At 39.2% G+C, this 18,857-nt stretch overlaps 1 long non-coding RNA gene across 4 annotated transcripts; it reads right to left on the reverse strand.

Moving 5' to 3' along the window:
- Window positions 1–775: 775 nt before the first annotated feature.
- Window positions 776–18,494, reverse strand: LOC142087258 (uncharacterized). 4 transcript variants are annotated; one of them, XR_012675398.1, is made up of 9 exons: window positions 18,360–18,494; window positions 16,551–16,595; window positions 12,987–13,120; window positions 12,596–12,660; window positions 11,661–11,707; window positions 10,771–11,013; window positions 5,833–6,134; window positions 4,046–4,814; window positions 776–1,561 (listed from the first exon to the last, which is right to left on the reverse strand). It is a non-coding gene; the product is annotated as an uncharacterized LOC142087258 (long non-coding RNA). The 4 variants fall into 4 exon arrangements; XR_012675397.1 differs by lacking the exons at window positions 10,771–11,013; window positions 16,551–16,595; window positions 18,360–18,494 and having other exon boundaries at window positions 777–1,561; window positions 12,987–13,020; XR_012675399.1 differs by lacking the exons at window positions 10,771–11,013; window positions 16,551–16,595; window positions 18,360–18,494 and having other exon boundaries at window positions 778–1,561; window positions 4,046–4,544; window positions 12,987–13,016.
- Between the last annotated feature and the right edge of the window lie 363 nt (window positions 18,495–18,857).

The raw sequence follows: 18,857 nt of genomic DNA on the forward strand, positions 1-18,857 counted from the left end.
AGGAAGCTTTCTCTGTGCTCCAGCCACCGCGACTGCTGCAATTTGTCTTTATAGGGGGTATAAAAGGTCTCTCTGCTTCCTCCCCCAACACCAGATGGGTGGGAGAATCTATCCCAAGGTGGTGGACCCAGCTCCACGGTGAGTCCCAAGTTTTCTGCGTAAGATGTGCCCTGTATTCCTAAGACAACGGAGACGTGAGGATATTTAGCACCCTGTGGGCCTATCACAGAAGTGAGTCTGAAATAAGCTTAAGACTGGCTTGTTTTAAAAAGTTTACCTTGGCAAGTCCAATGCACAGGGAGGAGCATTTAAGACTGCAGATCTAAACTTGCATGTTGTTATTGCTAAACATTAAACCCTAAGGTCAGAATTCAGAATTCAGAATTCTCATAGTCAACCACTCCCACTCAAAAACACATCAATGTATTTGCTAAATGGAAACCATACTCACATCACATCTTATCATAATGTCACAAGACGCATAAAATTACAAATCAGTTTTAAGGCAAAATACATGACAGCAAAATATAAGTACACAAGAACTACATTAAATATCAGTCTTCATTTGTCCCTACCACTTCAACTTACCTCTCAGTTCAAAACTACTCACTGCAGTGCACAGCTTGAGATAGTCTAAGATCCATTTTAGAGTGGACTGAAATATAAATGACAGTTCGCACTACACATGAACATAGACAACTGTATAAAATATTTAAATAAAGACAGAAAAGAACAGAGGAAACCAACAGAGCCTTTGGCAGACCCAGCCTTTGGGAATTTAGCAGCTTGAGATTCATTGCAAATTTCATCTTTAATGTTATTTTTAGTTCAATATTTTGTAGCACTCAGAAGTAAATCTTTGTGTGCTGTCTCTCCTCCTGCTTGTGCTGCTTCCTTTTCCAATCTTTTTTTTTTTTTAAAGAAACCTAATATATTTTCAATACAATTGATTTGTGGCATGTTTTGTGATATTTGTTAAAGTTATCCTGTTTCTTCATACAATTCAGTGAAAACCATTACACTGTTGTTTCTTTTTAAGTGCTGGATATTGATTGTCATAACTAAATATAAATGAGAGCCCCCAATAGTCTTTGTTCCACCGCACCTTGTGTTGCATTAAATTCTCTTACACTAATTTTGATTCTTGGGTTAGGGTCAAACTCTTTTTTTAACTTCTCACCGCTGCTCCAAATACTGCCACACAGAGTGCATTTTCAGAGCAGTTTTGATTTTATCCTGGAATCTGTTCTTTGTCTCTCTGTAAAGCAATCTGACCGGAATGATACAAAATAACACAGAACTGCACGAGTCTGCAAAGAGGACGTGTGGATAACTACCGTCTGCAGGAAGATGGAAACACTGGTTCTGCCTCACGCTGTCTCTCTTACCTGCTCCTGGCCTGCGTAGGTTGAAATACGGTAAACAGAAAAGATCTTCGCGGAAAAGAACAGATCCTTCCACACGGCTTTCTGCACGCAGGACTGGTCCACCATCTCCCTCGGGGCCACCTATCCTCTTGCTGTACTATACAAGCCAATACAGTTATTGGCTCCTTCTCTACCTGGACAGAGACCAAAATGCCAAGAATCTAAAAGTGTAGGCGTACAAGCAGATTACCATAGGTCAACGCAGGGTGCGAAGTAGCAGCATGTCAGCTGCCCCACAGCCCCCATCCATATACATGCTTTCACTCAGAACCAAATGCAGGGCAGCTCAGATGCAAGAGGAAAAGAAACAATAATATTTACATCGGGTACTGGGGAGTTGGCATGTGAACATGGCAATTACCAAAGTGTGCTGGTTTTGGCTGGGATAGAGTTCATTTTCTTCACAGTAGCTGGTATGGGGCTGTGTTTTGGATTTGTGCTAAAACCAGTGTTGATAACACAGGGATGTTTTCGTTACTGCTGAGCAGTGCTTACGCACAGTCAAGGCCCTCTCTGCTCCTCACCCCACCCCACCAGCGAGGAGGCTGGGGGTGCACAAGAAGCTGGGAGGGGACACAGCCGGGACAGCTGACCCCAACTGACCAAAGGGATATTCCATACAATATGACGTCATGCTCAGCATATAAAGCTGGGGGAAGAAGAAGGAAGGGGAGGACGTTCGGAGTGATGGTGTTTGTCTTCCCAAGTAACCGTTACGCGTGATGGTGCCCTGCTTTCCTGGAGATGGCTGAACACCTGCCTGCCAATGGGAAGGAGTGAATGAATCCCTTGTTTTGCTTTGCTTGCGTGCGCGGCTTTTGCTTTACCTATTAAACGGTCTTTATCTCAACCCACGAGTTTTCTCACTTTTACTCTTCTGATTCTCTCCCCCATCCCACCGGGGGGGAGTGAGCGAGCGGCTGCGTGGGGCTGAGTTGCCGGCTGGGGTTAAACCACAACACAAAGTTTCTGAGAAACTCTAAGTTCACACCCTAGTCTACCCCATTGTATATTGCTGTCTGTCCATGCTCAGGTATCTTGTTCAAAGTCAAGTCCTTTTTTTTTTAATTGACTTGCCAGACATTTCCTCTTCCTCCTGTTGCAGAGAACTCGATGAACATACTCTGCCATTATTATGGTGATGATTTAATAGTTGTGCCACAGATCATGGCATTACAAATAGACTGTTTCACATCCCATGGAACTGACAATAGCACTGTGATGTGACATGAGAAGGGAACCATACAGGAGATATAAAATAAGACTAAGGCTACTCATCTGTGCAGTATGAACACCATAAAACTACTTTTGCTTTAATAATTCTAATTTCATCAGACTGCAGTTGGACTTGGGAATTTTTCCTTTTTTTCATGGAAGGATTCGCAAGAGGAGAAGGAGGAGCTTGCCTGATCATAAGGCTTTAAAATTGCAAGAGAGCTTTTTTATTTCAGAAGCCTTATTTCTGACATATAGAGCCATTATTCAACAGTTCCCACAAATGCAAGGTCTAGGAGCCCCAATTAAATGATCAGGCATCAGTCTTAAAACAAACAAAAGAAATACTTTATCCTCACAATGCATAATGAAATTACGGAACTCATGGCCACAGGATGGTGTGGAGGTCAAAAGTGTAAATGGACCATAAAAGGGATTACATGAAATCATGCAAACGAAATCCATCACTAGCTACTAAACATGGTGATCAAGATCCAGCCTCCAAATCAAAACGTCTAAGATACCGATCCTCAGAGGGCAGAAGAACACAGGGGAAGAAGGATTGCTCTATATGAGCAATATGTCAGATTTCATACACTTTTTCCCTAGGCATTTGCTCCTTCTCACTCTCAGAGAGAAGACTCTGGTCAACATGGACATTTTGTCTGACTCAGGATGGCAGCTGTTGCATATGTTCTAAAGTTTTCAAAAATCCTAACTCATTTTATTTGACACTGTACGTTTTAGAAATTTTTCCATTTTAAATTCAAGATAATTAGAAAAAAGCCTATAAAGAGTCAAACAGAGGGCAAAAAGAAACAAAGGTACCCAGAAAAGATGGAGACTCAGAGTTCGGAACATTTTCCATGAAAGTCATGTTTTGCCATATAGTTGTGCTTCAGGATTTCATTTTGCACTAAAAAAAATTATTTCCATTCAATGGTTACAAAAAAGGAAGTTAACAATTCAGAAACGTATGCAGTGTCCACCTTCCTAAGGCTGCTAAGAGACTGAAGCATACTTGACAGTTGAGAACCATCTTGTAAATCTGAAATAGGTCCCTGTGGCCCCTGCAGTGCTGAAACCACTGCTTACCATCGCTTTCACTGCATTGAATCATTTGGGCCTCTCACTTTCTGTGTGAGTCAGGTTTTGGAAACTGAGCCTCCTCTAGCCTGTAGGATTCATAAACACCTGCCCCATTAACCCAGTTTCACTATTTGTCTAATGACAACCACAAGTAACGACCTGACTCAAGTCATGTCAATATTCTGCCAAAAACTACCATTTTGCCCTCTTAACCACCTCCTCCCACCCACCCATAGGTTATGGAACTGTGGGATAGTTGCCAGAGAAATGCAATAAAAAGTAGGAAATGACATATACAAATAAAATTCACTTACCTAAAAGCCCTGTACGTCAGAGCTCTTTGTGCTGCCTCCTCCCCCACCATCCACTCCTTTACATCCAGCACTTGTTTCTCCTCTCTCTTAATTTCCTCTTCCTTTGCTGCCCTTTTTCTTCACATGTTCTACTTTCTGTTCCTTTTTTTTTTCTGCCTCTTTTTATGCTCTAGTTTTTTTCTTTGGTTGAAAATGAATAAACGAATGCTTTCATAATTTTTCCTTGCTGTAGAGCCAGTAAAGCATTATGGTGTCACTTTACCATTTTTACTTCCTCTTCCCAGTTTTTCTGCCGCTACTTTTGTTGTTGTTTTCTACCTTTTTTCTGGCCTTCCTCCATAGCAATCACTCCCTCCTTGCAAGTGCTTCCTCCTCAGTGACTTCATATGCTCCTTCTCTCTGCGAAGCTCCTGTTACGTTCTAGTGCCGTCTGAAATGATCCAAATTTCCAGGTGGATTTGTTGGGCTTCTGAGGTTTTGATGGGGTGTAAAGGTCATCCTAAACATGTAAGGCAATACTGAGCACTTCTGATGGAAAGTTTCTGGATGCACGGACATGGCTTCAGGGAGAAGCAGGGACATGAAATGGAGTGGAGCAGAGTCCTACTCCAGTTGCCGGGGGGAGATATCCCCTCTTGCTTAACTCTGTCTAAGCCACTTATTTCACTCATTTCTTTGGCCTTCCAAATGTTATAAGTCATTGCCTACTGAGTGTACTTACAGGATCCACCCCTAAAATCTGGAATCTTTATCCTCATGGATGTCCCTCCTGCCAAGAGTACACAACATTAGCAATAGCACTCTCTGGTTTAACTTGTAGTTGCTCACATTTTCCTGATACTTAAAACCACTCTGAAGAAATGTCAGTTGATCCAAGTAGCTAAGTGTGCTGCTCTAATTGCTGCATGACGTGATTGGACTGCACTTGCTGCAGGAGAGCCGTAAGGCTGTGCAGGCTGCACGCGAGGCTGGCCCGTGCTAAGCTGCGGTCCCTTGCAGCTTTGCAGGGTCATGTTTAAACGTATATTCACTATACCCACACGTTCTTCAAGATCTAAATATGCTATAAGCCATCCAACGCATTTTAATTTATCCCTATGCTGCTTCATTCCTGTTAGGCACAAGTACATTAAAGACTTAAGGGGAAAAATAATACTTCAGGTTTGTGAGATAAGATCGTGAAAAAATGGAAGCAGCACTAGCTTTAGTATATATTTTCTATGCTAAGAATTGAGAGAATGAGAGATTAGGTCTAAAGTAACGTCCAGAGAATGGGAAAGAGCCTGACTAGCTGAGAATTTCATGCTGTAAACATTATTCTAGAAATAATCTTTTTGCGTTTCTGTTCTTTACCTTTTTAACAGCACAATTACCCACGACAATATCATTTGAACAGGATTTTTTAAAAAAATGCGCAAGCCACCTTAATGAAATACCATCCACAGTTCAAACAACAAAAAATATTCCCATTTTGGGGGCTTCTCTCCGTTTATATTAATTATCAGTTTTTCTATGGAAGAATTGTACAATATGGGTTTTTCCTGCTTGTTCATAATAGGTCATTCATTAAAGAAAATACGGGGAAATTATTTTCTGTGTCAGTGGATACAGGATGCCATCTGGGAGCTGAAAAAATGAACTGAAATCAGACTGAAAAAAAATGATTAAAAACATGAAATTAGTTGCACTGATGGAAACCAGATAAATACTTTAAAAATCCCAGGCTCATCAGATAGGCTATAATAATTGGCACGTTGTCCATTTATACGAGCGATTCACTTACTCACAGGAGCGGTCGGTGGCTTCCTCCGTCAGGCCCTCGGTGATTCAGTCTCACCATTTCCCCTGGGTCTTCTACCTGCTCTCCTGCTTCTCCAGAGCCGTCCACACCCCCTCTGGCCCCAGGCTCACCAGCACCGCGTGGATGCTCTTTGCCATTTCCTCCTGCAGCTTTTCCCAGCTGTCTGCTTACTGGCAGTTCTCCATTGCTCTTGCTTCTGTTTCCAGTTTTCTGCTTCCTTTATTCCAAAGTGCCTTCTAACCAACTCTATAATATAAGGCTGTTGCGATATATTAGTCGGTCTCCTCCCTGGGTCCAAAAACAACAGGTAGATCAGAAAACCTCTCTTGAAATGTGAGATTATGCACTCTGACTCCAGTTCTAGGGTAATCTAAAATTCAGTGTTCATCTTTCCGGGGAAAGGTGGATGGGTTAAGTTAGAAGGGGGATGCCTACATCAGCACATAAGGAAATCACAACAATATAGTGATAAATATATTAAGATGAATATGGCCATATGCCAATTTTTTCCCTTCATAAGTAAGACTCTTGTTTACCAAATGTTCAATTTTGGTTATGTCACTATAAAAATCAAGCAGCTGGTAATTCAGGCTTGATTAGCAGGTCTCCAGTTTTGATTAGTAAATTACTGTAGTAATCAAGGTTAATTCTCATTTCAGAGCTATGCCACAGATTTTATTTCTTCCAGAGAACTGGATTTACCACTCTGGAGAAGGAATATTTTAATAAATATTACAAAAATATCCAGAAATTGAAATCAAAAGCAGATCCAAACATTTTTTGAAATATGGGGAACCAGAGCAGCAACACTGTTCAAACATGAAACGGTTAATGTTCTAGGAAAAAAATTCCAAGCTGCAATTTTGCAGAAGATTTCCACATAATATATGCAGAGATTGCATTGCTAATTCCTTTTACCTAGTGTTTCTATTTCTATCTTTAAAAATTGTTTTCTTTGGATCTTCATCTTTCATTTTAAAAGAAAAAAAAGTATACAGAGAGGCTTAAAAAGAAGCCCAAGAGACCATTATTAGTGTAAAGATGAACAGTAGAATGGATTCTAACTGAGCCAGAAAACATCACTGTAGAATTTACATAAAATTTAGTTTTCAACCAAACATATTGCACATCCAGTTCCAGCTCATCTCATAATGAATATTCAAGCTTTCGAATGACCCACATGTCCCATAAGTGAGCAAGAGTCCCCAAAAGCCATCATCATTGTAGGAGAGGCACAATATTAAAAAACACTGAGAATTCATTAGGGATCTTTTTTTCCATGAAACTTTTACTAGATCTTTAGCCTGCAAATCCTGTGATTATTTGAGCCATACAAGTCTGTCAGGGATTTGAGGCTGGATAACAAACTCTTATATGGTTTTTAATTAGGATAATATCATTATTTTTTAGTCACAATTCTGGGTCAGATTCTGTGTATCTCTCTCCCATCACTTTTGTATAATTACAGACTAAATTATCCAAAATAAATATGAAGTTTTGCTTTATCTACTCAGTACTGCATGCTTTCCTCAGATAGGAAAGCATAAGCAGTTTTCAGATCTACCTTAGTATTCCATTCAAAATGTTTAGATAACTTTCTCCCCAATAACACAGAAATAATTGACTGAAGAAGCCCCAAAATACATGGGTATAGAGGCACATTACTGAGAATAAAGTAAACACTGAATTCAGTATAAAGTTATACATTTCCTATGTCCTTTGAGGGAAAACAAATAAACAAACAAACCCCTGTTTCTAGATAAACATGCTATGTCCTTTTGTAAAAGGCTAGGAAGGAACCTGGACTTTACTTCTGTTTCCATATGTACGCTTTATTTCACTGGAGCAATTTTGCTACACAGCTACGAGCAGTTTCATTATGCCAATGGAAACATAGGGGGTTTTGAATCAGACCAGGATCGACTGTGCTTCTAATTCAGCTTCTTCTTTCAGATGATGGCAAACAGAAAATGCTTCAGAAGGTTTCTTCCTAGTGCTAGAAAGTCAATAGCTGTCTTATGGTCTGAAGCAAGGAGATTCTTATCCTTCCTGCATTATTCCCTATATAAGGAAGTCCTAGATATTTAACATTAGGTCTTATCTGCATGGTTCATTTACAGACCAGCATCTAATGACCTAAACAGAAAGTGGAAAGCAACCTGATCTATGAACATTTATTTTAAGATTAACCCTTAGCTAAAATAATAATCAATCTGAGTAGAAAGTAAGCATATACAGACTGGATTCACTGAGTATATTAAGGACTTGTCTCACTTTCACACATCAACAACTTAACAAGCCCCACACTTTGCAAGAGACGAGGAAAAAAATATACTTTCAGGCAGAAAGCCTGTAAAACAAACATTATAACTCTGGAAAAACTGTGGATGCTTTTTCTAGTCTGTCTTATACGTGCAAGACAAGATTCACCTGGGGAAGGAAGGGGTGGGGTGTGGGGGAAGCAATTATAACCAAGCCATTACATTAATAGGGGACTTCCACAGATTTTTGGCTCATCTCCAATAGTACAACAGCTCCTTGAATCTGGCAGATTTTACTCACTGCTTTTGCGCATGTTTTTATTTTTGGCTTTGGCTTTCCTCTCCTTTGCAGTTCTTCCAAGTTACATGGGAGGAAGCACACAGCTGTCGTTCCTCAAGAACAGTACAGGAGACAGTGGCCTCCGTAACCACCTCTCCCACCAACAGTTATGATGCAGGCATGTACAAATAGCTTGAGATTCTTCCCAAGCTGCATTCTTGGCCAAACTGATTGTTTCCTCAGGACTTTGGTGAATCATAACTAGCAGCTTAGGGCTATGGTTGCAATATGGATAAAGCTATATTTGAGGATATTAACAAAATTCAGAATAAAATTCAAAACTACAGTCCCCAGAACACTGCCTTGTGTTGCTCTAGTGAGAGATAAAAGCTCTGAATGGAAAGTAACAGCTACCTCTAGACCTCTTGGGCAAAGACAGGGTGGCATACAACTGACTCCAGTGGTTATTCACCAGCCTTTTGCCAACCTCCAAGCAATCAACGTGAAGGAAATATGACCAGGGAGTCACTGCAATCTTGTTATCCCTGGCAGAACAATAGTTTTCTTAAAAGCAACCTGGTCTAGTGAAAATGAGAGAAGTCATAAGGTTTCTGGAAAGGTATTTATTTTATCCATAGGTAGGATTGCATCACTGAGTGTGATAGTCTCTATTTAAGGTGATTAATAATATGTTATGTTGCTTGTTTTGAATAAAGACTATAGGCCAACTCCTGCCCTGGCTTAACTCCCATTGAAGTCAATTGTTTAGCCTGAAAAATGGATTACAGGATGTGGCTGTAATTTATGCATACAAAAATGCAGAGGGTTTTACTTTAGAAACAGTAATTCTTATTTATGTGCACTGCAACAGTGCCTAGAACCCAAGATTCTTCGTGCAGGACAGTATCCAAATGCATAGGAAATACAGGCATGATCCCTACCCCAAAGAATCTTTAATCTAAGCAAAAGACAAGAGACAGCAAACAGATGGGGAGAGGGGCAGAAATGACAAGGTAACTGGGAGATAATTATGATCACTATGCAGTCACAGCACATCAGCTGCTTAACCACTATCATTTTTTTAAGGTGTCACAGCAGAGGAGAGTTTTAAGGGAGGATGTGAAGAAGGGCAAGTGTAGTAGCTTCGCAGATTTTTATACGCATGCACCCTCCCAGGAGAAAACAAAACGAGTATGGTACAAAATTTAAGACGTTGGTGATGAAATTTGTTGTGAACGGTGGTTACACATCGATCTGCCAGTAACTCATGGATGTGATATGGACAAACAGTCTGGGGAGAGTCTATGTGGGCCTTAAAGCATCCGTAGGACATTTTAAGCTGCAGGGAAAAAGAAGGAGCCGATGAAAGGGTGCATAGTGGAAGAGGGAGATGATACAATATTAAATCTGAAAACGCACCCCTGCAGCAGTGTCAGAGTGAATGGGCAAGGTATCCGTCTGCCAAGGCCAAAGTAACTGAGACTCAGTGCTGGGGTTTGAATGAATGTTTGAGTTGTGCTGGTCAAAAGGTTGGACTGTAGAGCTGAAGTACAAGAATCAGAAGGTTTGTCCTAGCAAGCACAAATCTAGAAAGGAAGATGTAGAAAGATAAAATGTCTAGAAAGAACTGGGCCTAGAACCTGAGATGATGGTGCTAATACAGTGGTCACACCTTTAGTTTTTGTTTTGCAAGATGCTGCTAGCATGAAAGAGAGTCCCTGTACTTGAAAAGGGAACACTTCGGAAACTGCTTCTATCTAACAAAGCAGAAAACTCTTTTGGTGCATAAGCAAAGTATATGGAAAAATGAGAAAAACGGATGACAAAAAGAACAAGAACTCCTCTTCAAAGGTTTTAAGGCTTTTTTTTGGCTTCTTTTTTTTCCCCCACAAAGTTAGTCATTTGTATTACTACTCTCCCAAGCTCATATTTCAATAAACCAGTGAAAACAAACCATTTTTGTTTGCCATACGTGTATGCTCCATTTTTGTGTGCCATTGTGGGAACTGAATAAGGGAAACTTAGGTATGGAGCTGCTTACACATACTTGTGGGAGTAACTTTGTGAGAGCCTGAGCATTTGCAACTCCAATCTTACTGTGAACAAAAATAGAAAGGACAGTATGCATGCTACTGCAAAGCAATTTATATATTATAAATATGTTTAGGTGGTATCTAAATTACTGCCAGAGCTCTGACCTTGATTACAAATGATCATAAAGTAAAGAATACTTTGAAGTGCCCCAAATTGTAGATCAAAATGCTTGTATATTCATCACTTTGACTAAGATCCAGCCAAGATTTTGTTGGCTAATAAAGACTGTAAATTAAATAGAAAACAGGCCTAGTAAAGAGAGGTCATGGCTGCTTTTTTAAATACTTACAGTCCTTAAGGGCAGGATGTCTGTGCTGCTTTAATTGTTCAGAGTTTCACTTTCTGCCATGGGAGCTGCAAATGTGCAAGCCTCTGTCTCATAATGCCGCAATATAAACCTCCATTTAAACTTGATGGGTCCCTTCTCATTGGAGTTTTATTTTCCAGGCACTTTTGTGATGTGCTTTTTTATGAGCAGTGTGAATAAATACGATAGTGATATTACCTATGCAAATGGGCAGAACTCAAATGTCTAGGGTTAAGAAAAAACAACAAAATTCTGCTTTAAAAAAACCCAAGCACCCAAAACATTAGCTACATTTTTCTTATTCTAATAATGAATTTCTTCTAATCTTCCTGCCAGTCAGCATTTCTCTGAGGCATGTACTAAATATCCATGATCTGATTGGCAAAATGTGAAAGTGAGCTAAATTTCAGTCTTATTACTATTTTGATTCTTCTCCAATTTGTAAATCAGTGAGCGCTTAATGAGCAGTCCTAACTTTTGGGAGGATCGGATGCTTTCCCGATCTACCTTCTTCCAGTCCACATGGAGATGTATGGCAGACAACCTGTGAACAAGCTGTCTAGCTGTGCTTGATAGTGTGCAAACAAATATACGGTTGTATTAGTGCCCTATTGATTTATCATACCATCGCTAGTAGTGATGTTACGAGCAGTGCTCTACGTTCTCTAATGAGCAGCCTTTAGTTGTTTGAGGATTGTTTCCAATGAATGAAGTTTATAGAAAACCTAGGATACCACTCAAAAGAAACACCTTTGGGGATCACAGCCTTAAAACATAGGACAAATTTCTACTTTTAGTCCTGCTGGAAAGTTGTAATCTACCCAGACTCTAAATGGTTTCTATATTTAAGTGAGAAAATTATTGTGACTCACCACAGAGCAGAACATTGGATGATCTCCGATTCTGTCACTTTGTTTGCCTGAAAAGGAGCCAAGAATTAAGATTTACAAAGCAGATTATGAGTTTTGTACATCTCAGTGAAAAAAGGTGATTATTAAAGAACAGTGAGCTGTTAGCTTTGCATGATGGTCATGCAAAGGGTGTAAATGAAAGGGTAGAAAATGGGAAAGCTTGAGTGGGTTGTGTGCTAGCTGGGAAAATACCCCATCATTATTTATACTAAATTAAACTTTCAATTGTGCAGGAATCACTCTACACTAAAGTGCAGATTTCTCAGGACTAGCCCAGAGATTAATTAAGCCTTTAATAATTAGGGAGTCATGATATTATTTGGTAATTCTTTTGGGGAATGATAGTGCAGCAGAAAATGGACAATAACCAGTACTTCACATTATAGCACAGGTCCTCTGTAAAATTCACATTGTTCCTAATGATTTTTTTCCTATTCTTTAAGCTGAGGGTTGGCCAGATTCTGTCCATTGAGTTGATAAGGATTTTATAATTTTGTAAAAAAAAAGCTGAAGTCACAAATGAGACATTCCTATGTTCCCTGTGTTTTGCACTGTGCTGTTTCTTTGTCTCCATCCTTGTCACTTATTCTTGCTCAACGTCTCTACTTACTTTATTCCATCCTCTCCTACCCATTCCTATTGTTATTTTTTATGGTTTTGGGTGGGTGGTTAACTGGCATTACGAAGAAAAGCCACACAGGAATATATCTGCATATAGTATTATCCAGAGCACCATGCCTCCTTCTCTTGGTTACCTCAATGTCATTATGAAACATGCTATATATTTATTGTTTAAACAATATTAAACAGTAGAAAAAAGAACACTGTGTTTTTTCTGAGGTTGTCATCTATTACAAAATCCTACCAATAGAAAAAAGGAGCAGTTAAATGAGTACCTTAATTCGCTTGCTATTGAGAAGCTGTTACTATAACAAACATCAGCAAGACTTTTAAGTCAGGCCTGTGGAACAAAGCATTCCAGTGTCATTTTTACATTAGTGATTGCAGTTGATGTCATTTTCACAAAACAAAATTATAACCAAAATGGATATTTCAGGTCAAAGTGCCACAAAGAGTATATAGATACATTTCCATCAATAAATCTGCCCTCTTCCTGCCCTGACATAAGTGTTCAACCCCTTATGATTGACGTTTTTACCACTAAATTATACTATGTCTGTTTCTAGAAGAAATGTCTCCATTACAAAATTAGCTAACCATCAACATAACATAAAATAACTTCAACATGGTGTCATTTCACAAGAATATTGATTCTCACAGACTTACTGGATTAAATCCTGGTTTCCCATAAAAGGAGCAGCCATTATGTCTTTGGTAGACAGAAAAATATATATTGTGGAAAGATGTATATTGAGGTGATTAAAACTTCATTGCTGAGCTCAGAAGCATAGGATTTTGTCCTGTGGCAATATAAAATAAAGAAAATGGACAGGATATTAATTTGAAATATACATAAGAATAAGGTTAAAAACCAGCTACTAGACTGTCATTTTATTTTCCTCTGCTGGAAGATACTTTTGACTATTGGTTGCAGTAGGAAAAGTCATCAATTCTTCTAGATTGACTACTGAGTCTGCCAAATTCTTTTCAAGACCTTGTGCATGTAACTTTTCCTTGCTTCATTTTCCTCATCTTTAGTGCTAATAGAATTCCTCATACCTCACAGGATGCTGTGAGCTTATAATTGACTAATACCTGAAAAGTCTTTGAAGTTCTTAGATGAGCAATGATATTTAAGAGCAAATAATCACAATATGCAGTTGTAGTTTCTTCCCATATCAAAACTGTAGAAAGGAAAACTAATTAGAGAACATTTTTTTTTTATCACCACCTCTACTTCATTTTTATAGAGTTGCCCTATATTTAGCATTGAAATAATAACGGGCTAAACTCATTCTGGGCACAACTTCTGAGATTTTAATGAAATTACATCGGGTATAAATTTGGCCCAGTTCTTTGTGACCACTTGCACATCAGAGAATTTCCTAAAGGAGAAAATACCACCTCTATGACCACAATTCACTCCTGGTACATGCAATATTTTGTGTTTCAGGCCGATTCCTTCAAATACAGATGAAAAACAGTGTCTTCATTAAACAAGGCCAATGTAAATTGTTGTATACACTGTGCTATCCTGAAGACTCTGACCTGTTCAGGGCTAGTGGTATGCTCAGAGAGCAGGGGTAAGGTGAACAGCTGCCAGATTTCTCACTTTTTATGAAGTACTTTTCATCTCTGTTCATCTTAAAATAAGAGCCTTTATAATCAAATGGTTCTGCACTCCCTCGTAGAGAAGAACTAGGTAACATGCCAGTTCCAGGAAGACTAGCAGTAATGAGGTGTAAAAGACATGGGGGAAGCATGAAGTTGCTGGGGAAGTACCCACAGAGTTTTGCAATTACAATGTCTGTGCATAGTAGGCTTGTATTCCGTGAAAAACAGCTACGGTGGAAAAGCACCATCCCTCGACCATAGCTTGTATGTGTTTGTGGAGGCAGGGGGACAAGTGGGATTCTGCTCAGCAGCTCCCTCTTATTCTGACTCTGTGTGGCATGTGTATGAAAAAAGAACATTTTCACCTTGGGAGAATCATAGTATATAGCTGCCTGTAAGTGAAGGATAGTCTGTCGCCATTCATCCCTGCCCATTAAGGCTTGAAGAGGACAATGTTACTAGTCTCTGCCCATTCAATCCTTTTTTGTTGGCACATTACTATTTTATCATTTTGATCTTCTCCTTACTGAAGATAAAAGACGCCATGGGCGGGATTCATGAATGACTACTGTTATTTATCGACCCAGGACTTTTTGAACATTTTTTCCCCTCTGATTCATGAACCACTTTTCCATATTCGAAAAGCAGTTCATAAATCGTTCAGCACCAGCAGAAATTAATAATAATGAGTTCATTTACATAAAAGGACTCATCCTGCCAGTTGCTAATAATGTTTGAAGCCAGAACCTTGTCGGCAAAGAGGATTTTTGCTGGCAGTGCAGGAAATAATCTTTTGTTTATAAATTAATTAAAACATACTTTTCCCTCTACTTTTAGAGCTGCTATAAGGATATTTTGTTGGGCAAAACTTTATGCATTTTCTCTTTATTTAACAAATGGCATTGCCCAGAATGGAAAGAGAGACTTTTAGTAGCGTTAAGAGTCAGACTTTTTAAGAGAGAGGAATATGTTTTGATTTGTTTTCATTTTTTGAATGAGGATTTCTTCTAAAGCCTTTGGCAGCTGCATTTCATGAGGGTTTGTCTGAACATATTCTTTCCTGTGGATCTGTGTGTGTGTTCACTCTCTCCCTCCCCAAGTTTCATTCTGAGTTTCAAATTCAAGTGAACTTAAAATCTCAACAAGAAACTCCCACGTTTCCTCTGGACTCATAACAAACCCACGAGTTTCACATGATTTCGATGCAAAACTATAATCAGTCCCAGGTTTATTTTTGGAAAGGAGGGATGAACCTGAATGAACATTTCCATATAGCCAGTCAAGGGGTAGAATCTGTGAATGGATGTTTAATGCCAGCACAGACATGTGGTCTATGTGTGTGCTTCATTATTTTTGAATGCCAGGAACTAGTGTCCCTTCCACAAGACCAGATTTACATAATTTACTCTAATGGAGCTCCATCGGACCTACATTGCTATAAAAGAATGAGGTTTTTAAAGCATAAGAGTAGGGTTTTACAACACACTAAAGCCTAATCTAAGTTGTAGGCTGTTGCTGTGAAGAGAGGCTTGCTCTCCCCCACCCAAAGCCTCGTGGTCCTGTTATGCAGTGGGACAAATCTGACAGAAAAATAACACATACAACCCCACCCCATGCATTTTCCTTTGGATCAGCAGCCTGGCAGGGGGCATTGCTGCACATCCCTCACCTCAGCGCTTTCCTGGCTGGCCTCAGACTCCTCCAGGTGACTCCATGCAGCCAGGGAGTTTCTGTGGGTCCTATAAAGCATCTTCTCTCCCCATGCGCTGTTTGTGGAGACTACATGTCTACAACAAAGTTCACTTCCCACTCCAGAGCCCAAGTCTACAGATTATGCACAGCAATAGCCGACATTGCCACATTTTAAGTTGCTTTTTGCATTCAGGCCCATTTCTTTCCAGATAAAGCTATGTAGCTAAAAAGCCCCATGCATACTGCTTTTCTAAGTTATACAGTAGAGCACTCAGATTTGCGAGGAGGTAAATGAAATAGCCATATGAACATTTCACACAAAAATTGGCCTAATTCTCTCTTAGTATTTTGAAAACAGTAAAACACTTGAGTGTCAAGTATCATTGGAAAAGAGTGGAAATTCCTCTTAGCTTGTTTATTCTTTATGTACAGCAGCATTATTGGAAATTATGATATGGGATATGATTTGCTGGTTTATTCAATTTCTTAGTGCTGGAATTTGTCATTTGGTATTCTGATTTTTATTTGCGTTTAAGATTTTGTTTGGCAAACACAGAACAGAGTGTTATCACAAAGAAAGACTAGAAGTTGGAAATGTGTATTATTAGTCTGATCTGCGTAATATGTATGTATATGGCTTCAATAGAAAAGCTACTTTAAAAAACAACAACAAAAGGCCTGAATTGTCTGTTCCTACTTTTGCTCTTAATTGGTGACATCTGGGTTTGTTGGGATTGAATGAAACTTTTATTTTGTGTTTTTGAGAAGGAAGAGTTGGCTGACTAGTTATCTTTATACGGTTTAATTTCCTCTCATGTCCCCTTCTCTTTCATTTTACTGTTTGAAGACTTCTAAGGTAAATATAAGGGAGCCAAAAGAGTTCTCCAGACAGTTCACCAGACTATTCTGAGCTGTACCACTTACCTGCAGCATGAACCTGACCGGCTCTCTTCAACTTTATGTCTTCATCTGTAAAAGAGTTAATGATACAACCTAGAAAACTTTGAGATATGTTCACCAAATTCACTACATAAAGCCAATATATTGTATTATTATTCAGATCACCTTTACTTTTGCATTAGTAAGACCTGATTTTTCAGAAACAAGCTTTTATTGGAAATTTGGTATTTTTGTAAACTTCCTGAATTGCAGTTACTGATGTCTGCCTACACACACACACGCACATGCACACACATATTATATGCATGTGTAGGCTATGTAAGCTTCTTTGTAACGAGTGGCATGTTATTTCTCCAATCTGCTTTATGTAAGTTTGGGTAATTACTGATATCACCAGTTATTGCCAGCTTATACCAGTGTGTGACCAAAACCAGATATCACAGGTTTGTCATGGCTGTATGGGTTACAACATTTTATCCTTCCCTTTGGCAGCCTTTTATAGATTTCACGAAAAGATGAGGATATAAAATGGAGAATATCTGGATGCGGAACAGAAAACAGAAACTGGAATCAAGCTTCTCAGCAGAAAATATCTGAGGGAGAGGGGAAAGTTCTGTCTGTGGCAGCAAAATGACATGCCAAGCAGACTGAAAGCAACATTCATAATGTTAGGAGCCCACTTTCCTCAGTGCATAAATTCAAGACAATGAAAATGTAATGAATAAAGCATTTAGAGAGGTGGTTGTGACAAGGACAGGAGAGGGGGAGGAGTGCCGGATTATACAGTCGACCACTTCAAATGAAACTGTTTACTGCTGGAGAGGAGACATCAAACTGGGAAATAATTTAGGCTTAAGGTTCCCCAAAATACATTCCTTCCCAAGCAAGCAAACTGGCAAGTTGAGACTGCAAACAGAATCAGAGTGCTTTAACTGACTGCGTAAGACCCTGATTCTTCATAACATTTAGCTATATGTAAAGGATCTTTAGCAATATGTAAAGGATCTTAGCTATTGCACACCAGTCTGTCTTTTGAAAGACTACTGCAAGTGAAACTTAAGTATAAAAATGCATCACCTCTGAAGAAATGCCTGTTGGGACTTGCAAAAAGCCACCAAGTCTTGATCCCTGTAGGAGCTGCAGATGTTGCTGGAAGCCACTACTAAGCAGGAGCCAAATCTGGAGCTGGAGCTGCTCAGCACCTCTGAGGATCTGGTCTTCGATTTGAGCAGCCTGCAGACCCCAAAGCCCAATCCTAGGAGGCTTCTGTATCATTCTGAATAAACTTTAGGGGGGGACAAAAAATCTGAGCCAAGATTTCAACCTTCGCAATTAGTTTTAGTAAGGATTTTCAAAGTTATCTTCATGAGGAAAAGGGCTAGAAAAATAACTCGCTTAAAGGAAATCTGAAAATCTGTGTTCTGTTCCTGCCCTCTCCAAACACAGGAACAGGGTTTTCAGTCATGGGCCTCGTCACAAAGGCAAGTTGGGGAAGACAGATATAATAAAGGCCAATGATTTATTATCAAAATCAGTATGGAAATGCAGTCAGGGAAGATGATTCTGTTACTCGTTTTCACACTTCTGCAAAAATCTGCATGTTTTCCGTTTATCAAATAAGCCAAAGATTTTAAAACATCAAACAAACTTTTTGTAAAGTTTCTACCAAACACAGGAGATTCTGCCAAGTGGTCTAAGTGAAAAATACTCTACGCATCTAAAGCAAATGGCAAGTTTTAAGAAGTAATTGCTCTATGGCTTTTAGTTTCTTTTCTGTTTTTTCTTTGCTTGATATACTGGAGAGCATTAGCCAGGAGATGCCAGATGTCTTACCACTGGTTTCCAGGGAGAAGTCCCTATCCTCTTTTTTCACTAGGGTTTGAAGCTGTAGTAGAAATATTATAATCTTCATTCACTATATGCACTGCTCCAAATTTTGACAGATCATCAGGTAGATTTCTCAAAATCCTGAGAACAGGCATAATAACCATGAGATTAGAAAAAATCCAAGAAACAAGAAATAGAAATCCCCAGCACACTTGAATTCTTTATATTCACATGATGACTTCTGAATGTTGAGGGATTAAGTCTTACGGTATATTTTTGGGATCATACTTTCAAGCTTCCTACATAATCATGAGACCTAGAAAGTTTTGTTTTACCTTTAAAAAAATTCTTTTTGCATTAGCAGGAGCTGAGGGTTTAAATAAAGCATCAAATATCTCAAAGTTCGTGATAAAATTGTAAGAACTGGCAACACTGCCTGTAATAAGCAAGCAAAACTCTGTTCAGAAGCTAGTAGAAGAGGAAAAGGAATGAAGTACTGTACAA

This window comes from Calonectris borealis, chromosome 12, assembly GCF_964195595.1.
Source record: "Calonectris borealis chromosome 12, bCalBor7.hap1.2, whole genome shotgun sequence".
NCBI classification, from domain to species: domain Eukaryota; kingdom Metazoa; phylum Chordata; class Aves; order Procellariiformes; family Procellariidae; genus Calonectris; species Calonectris borealis.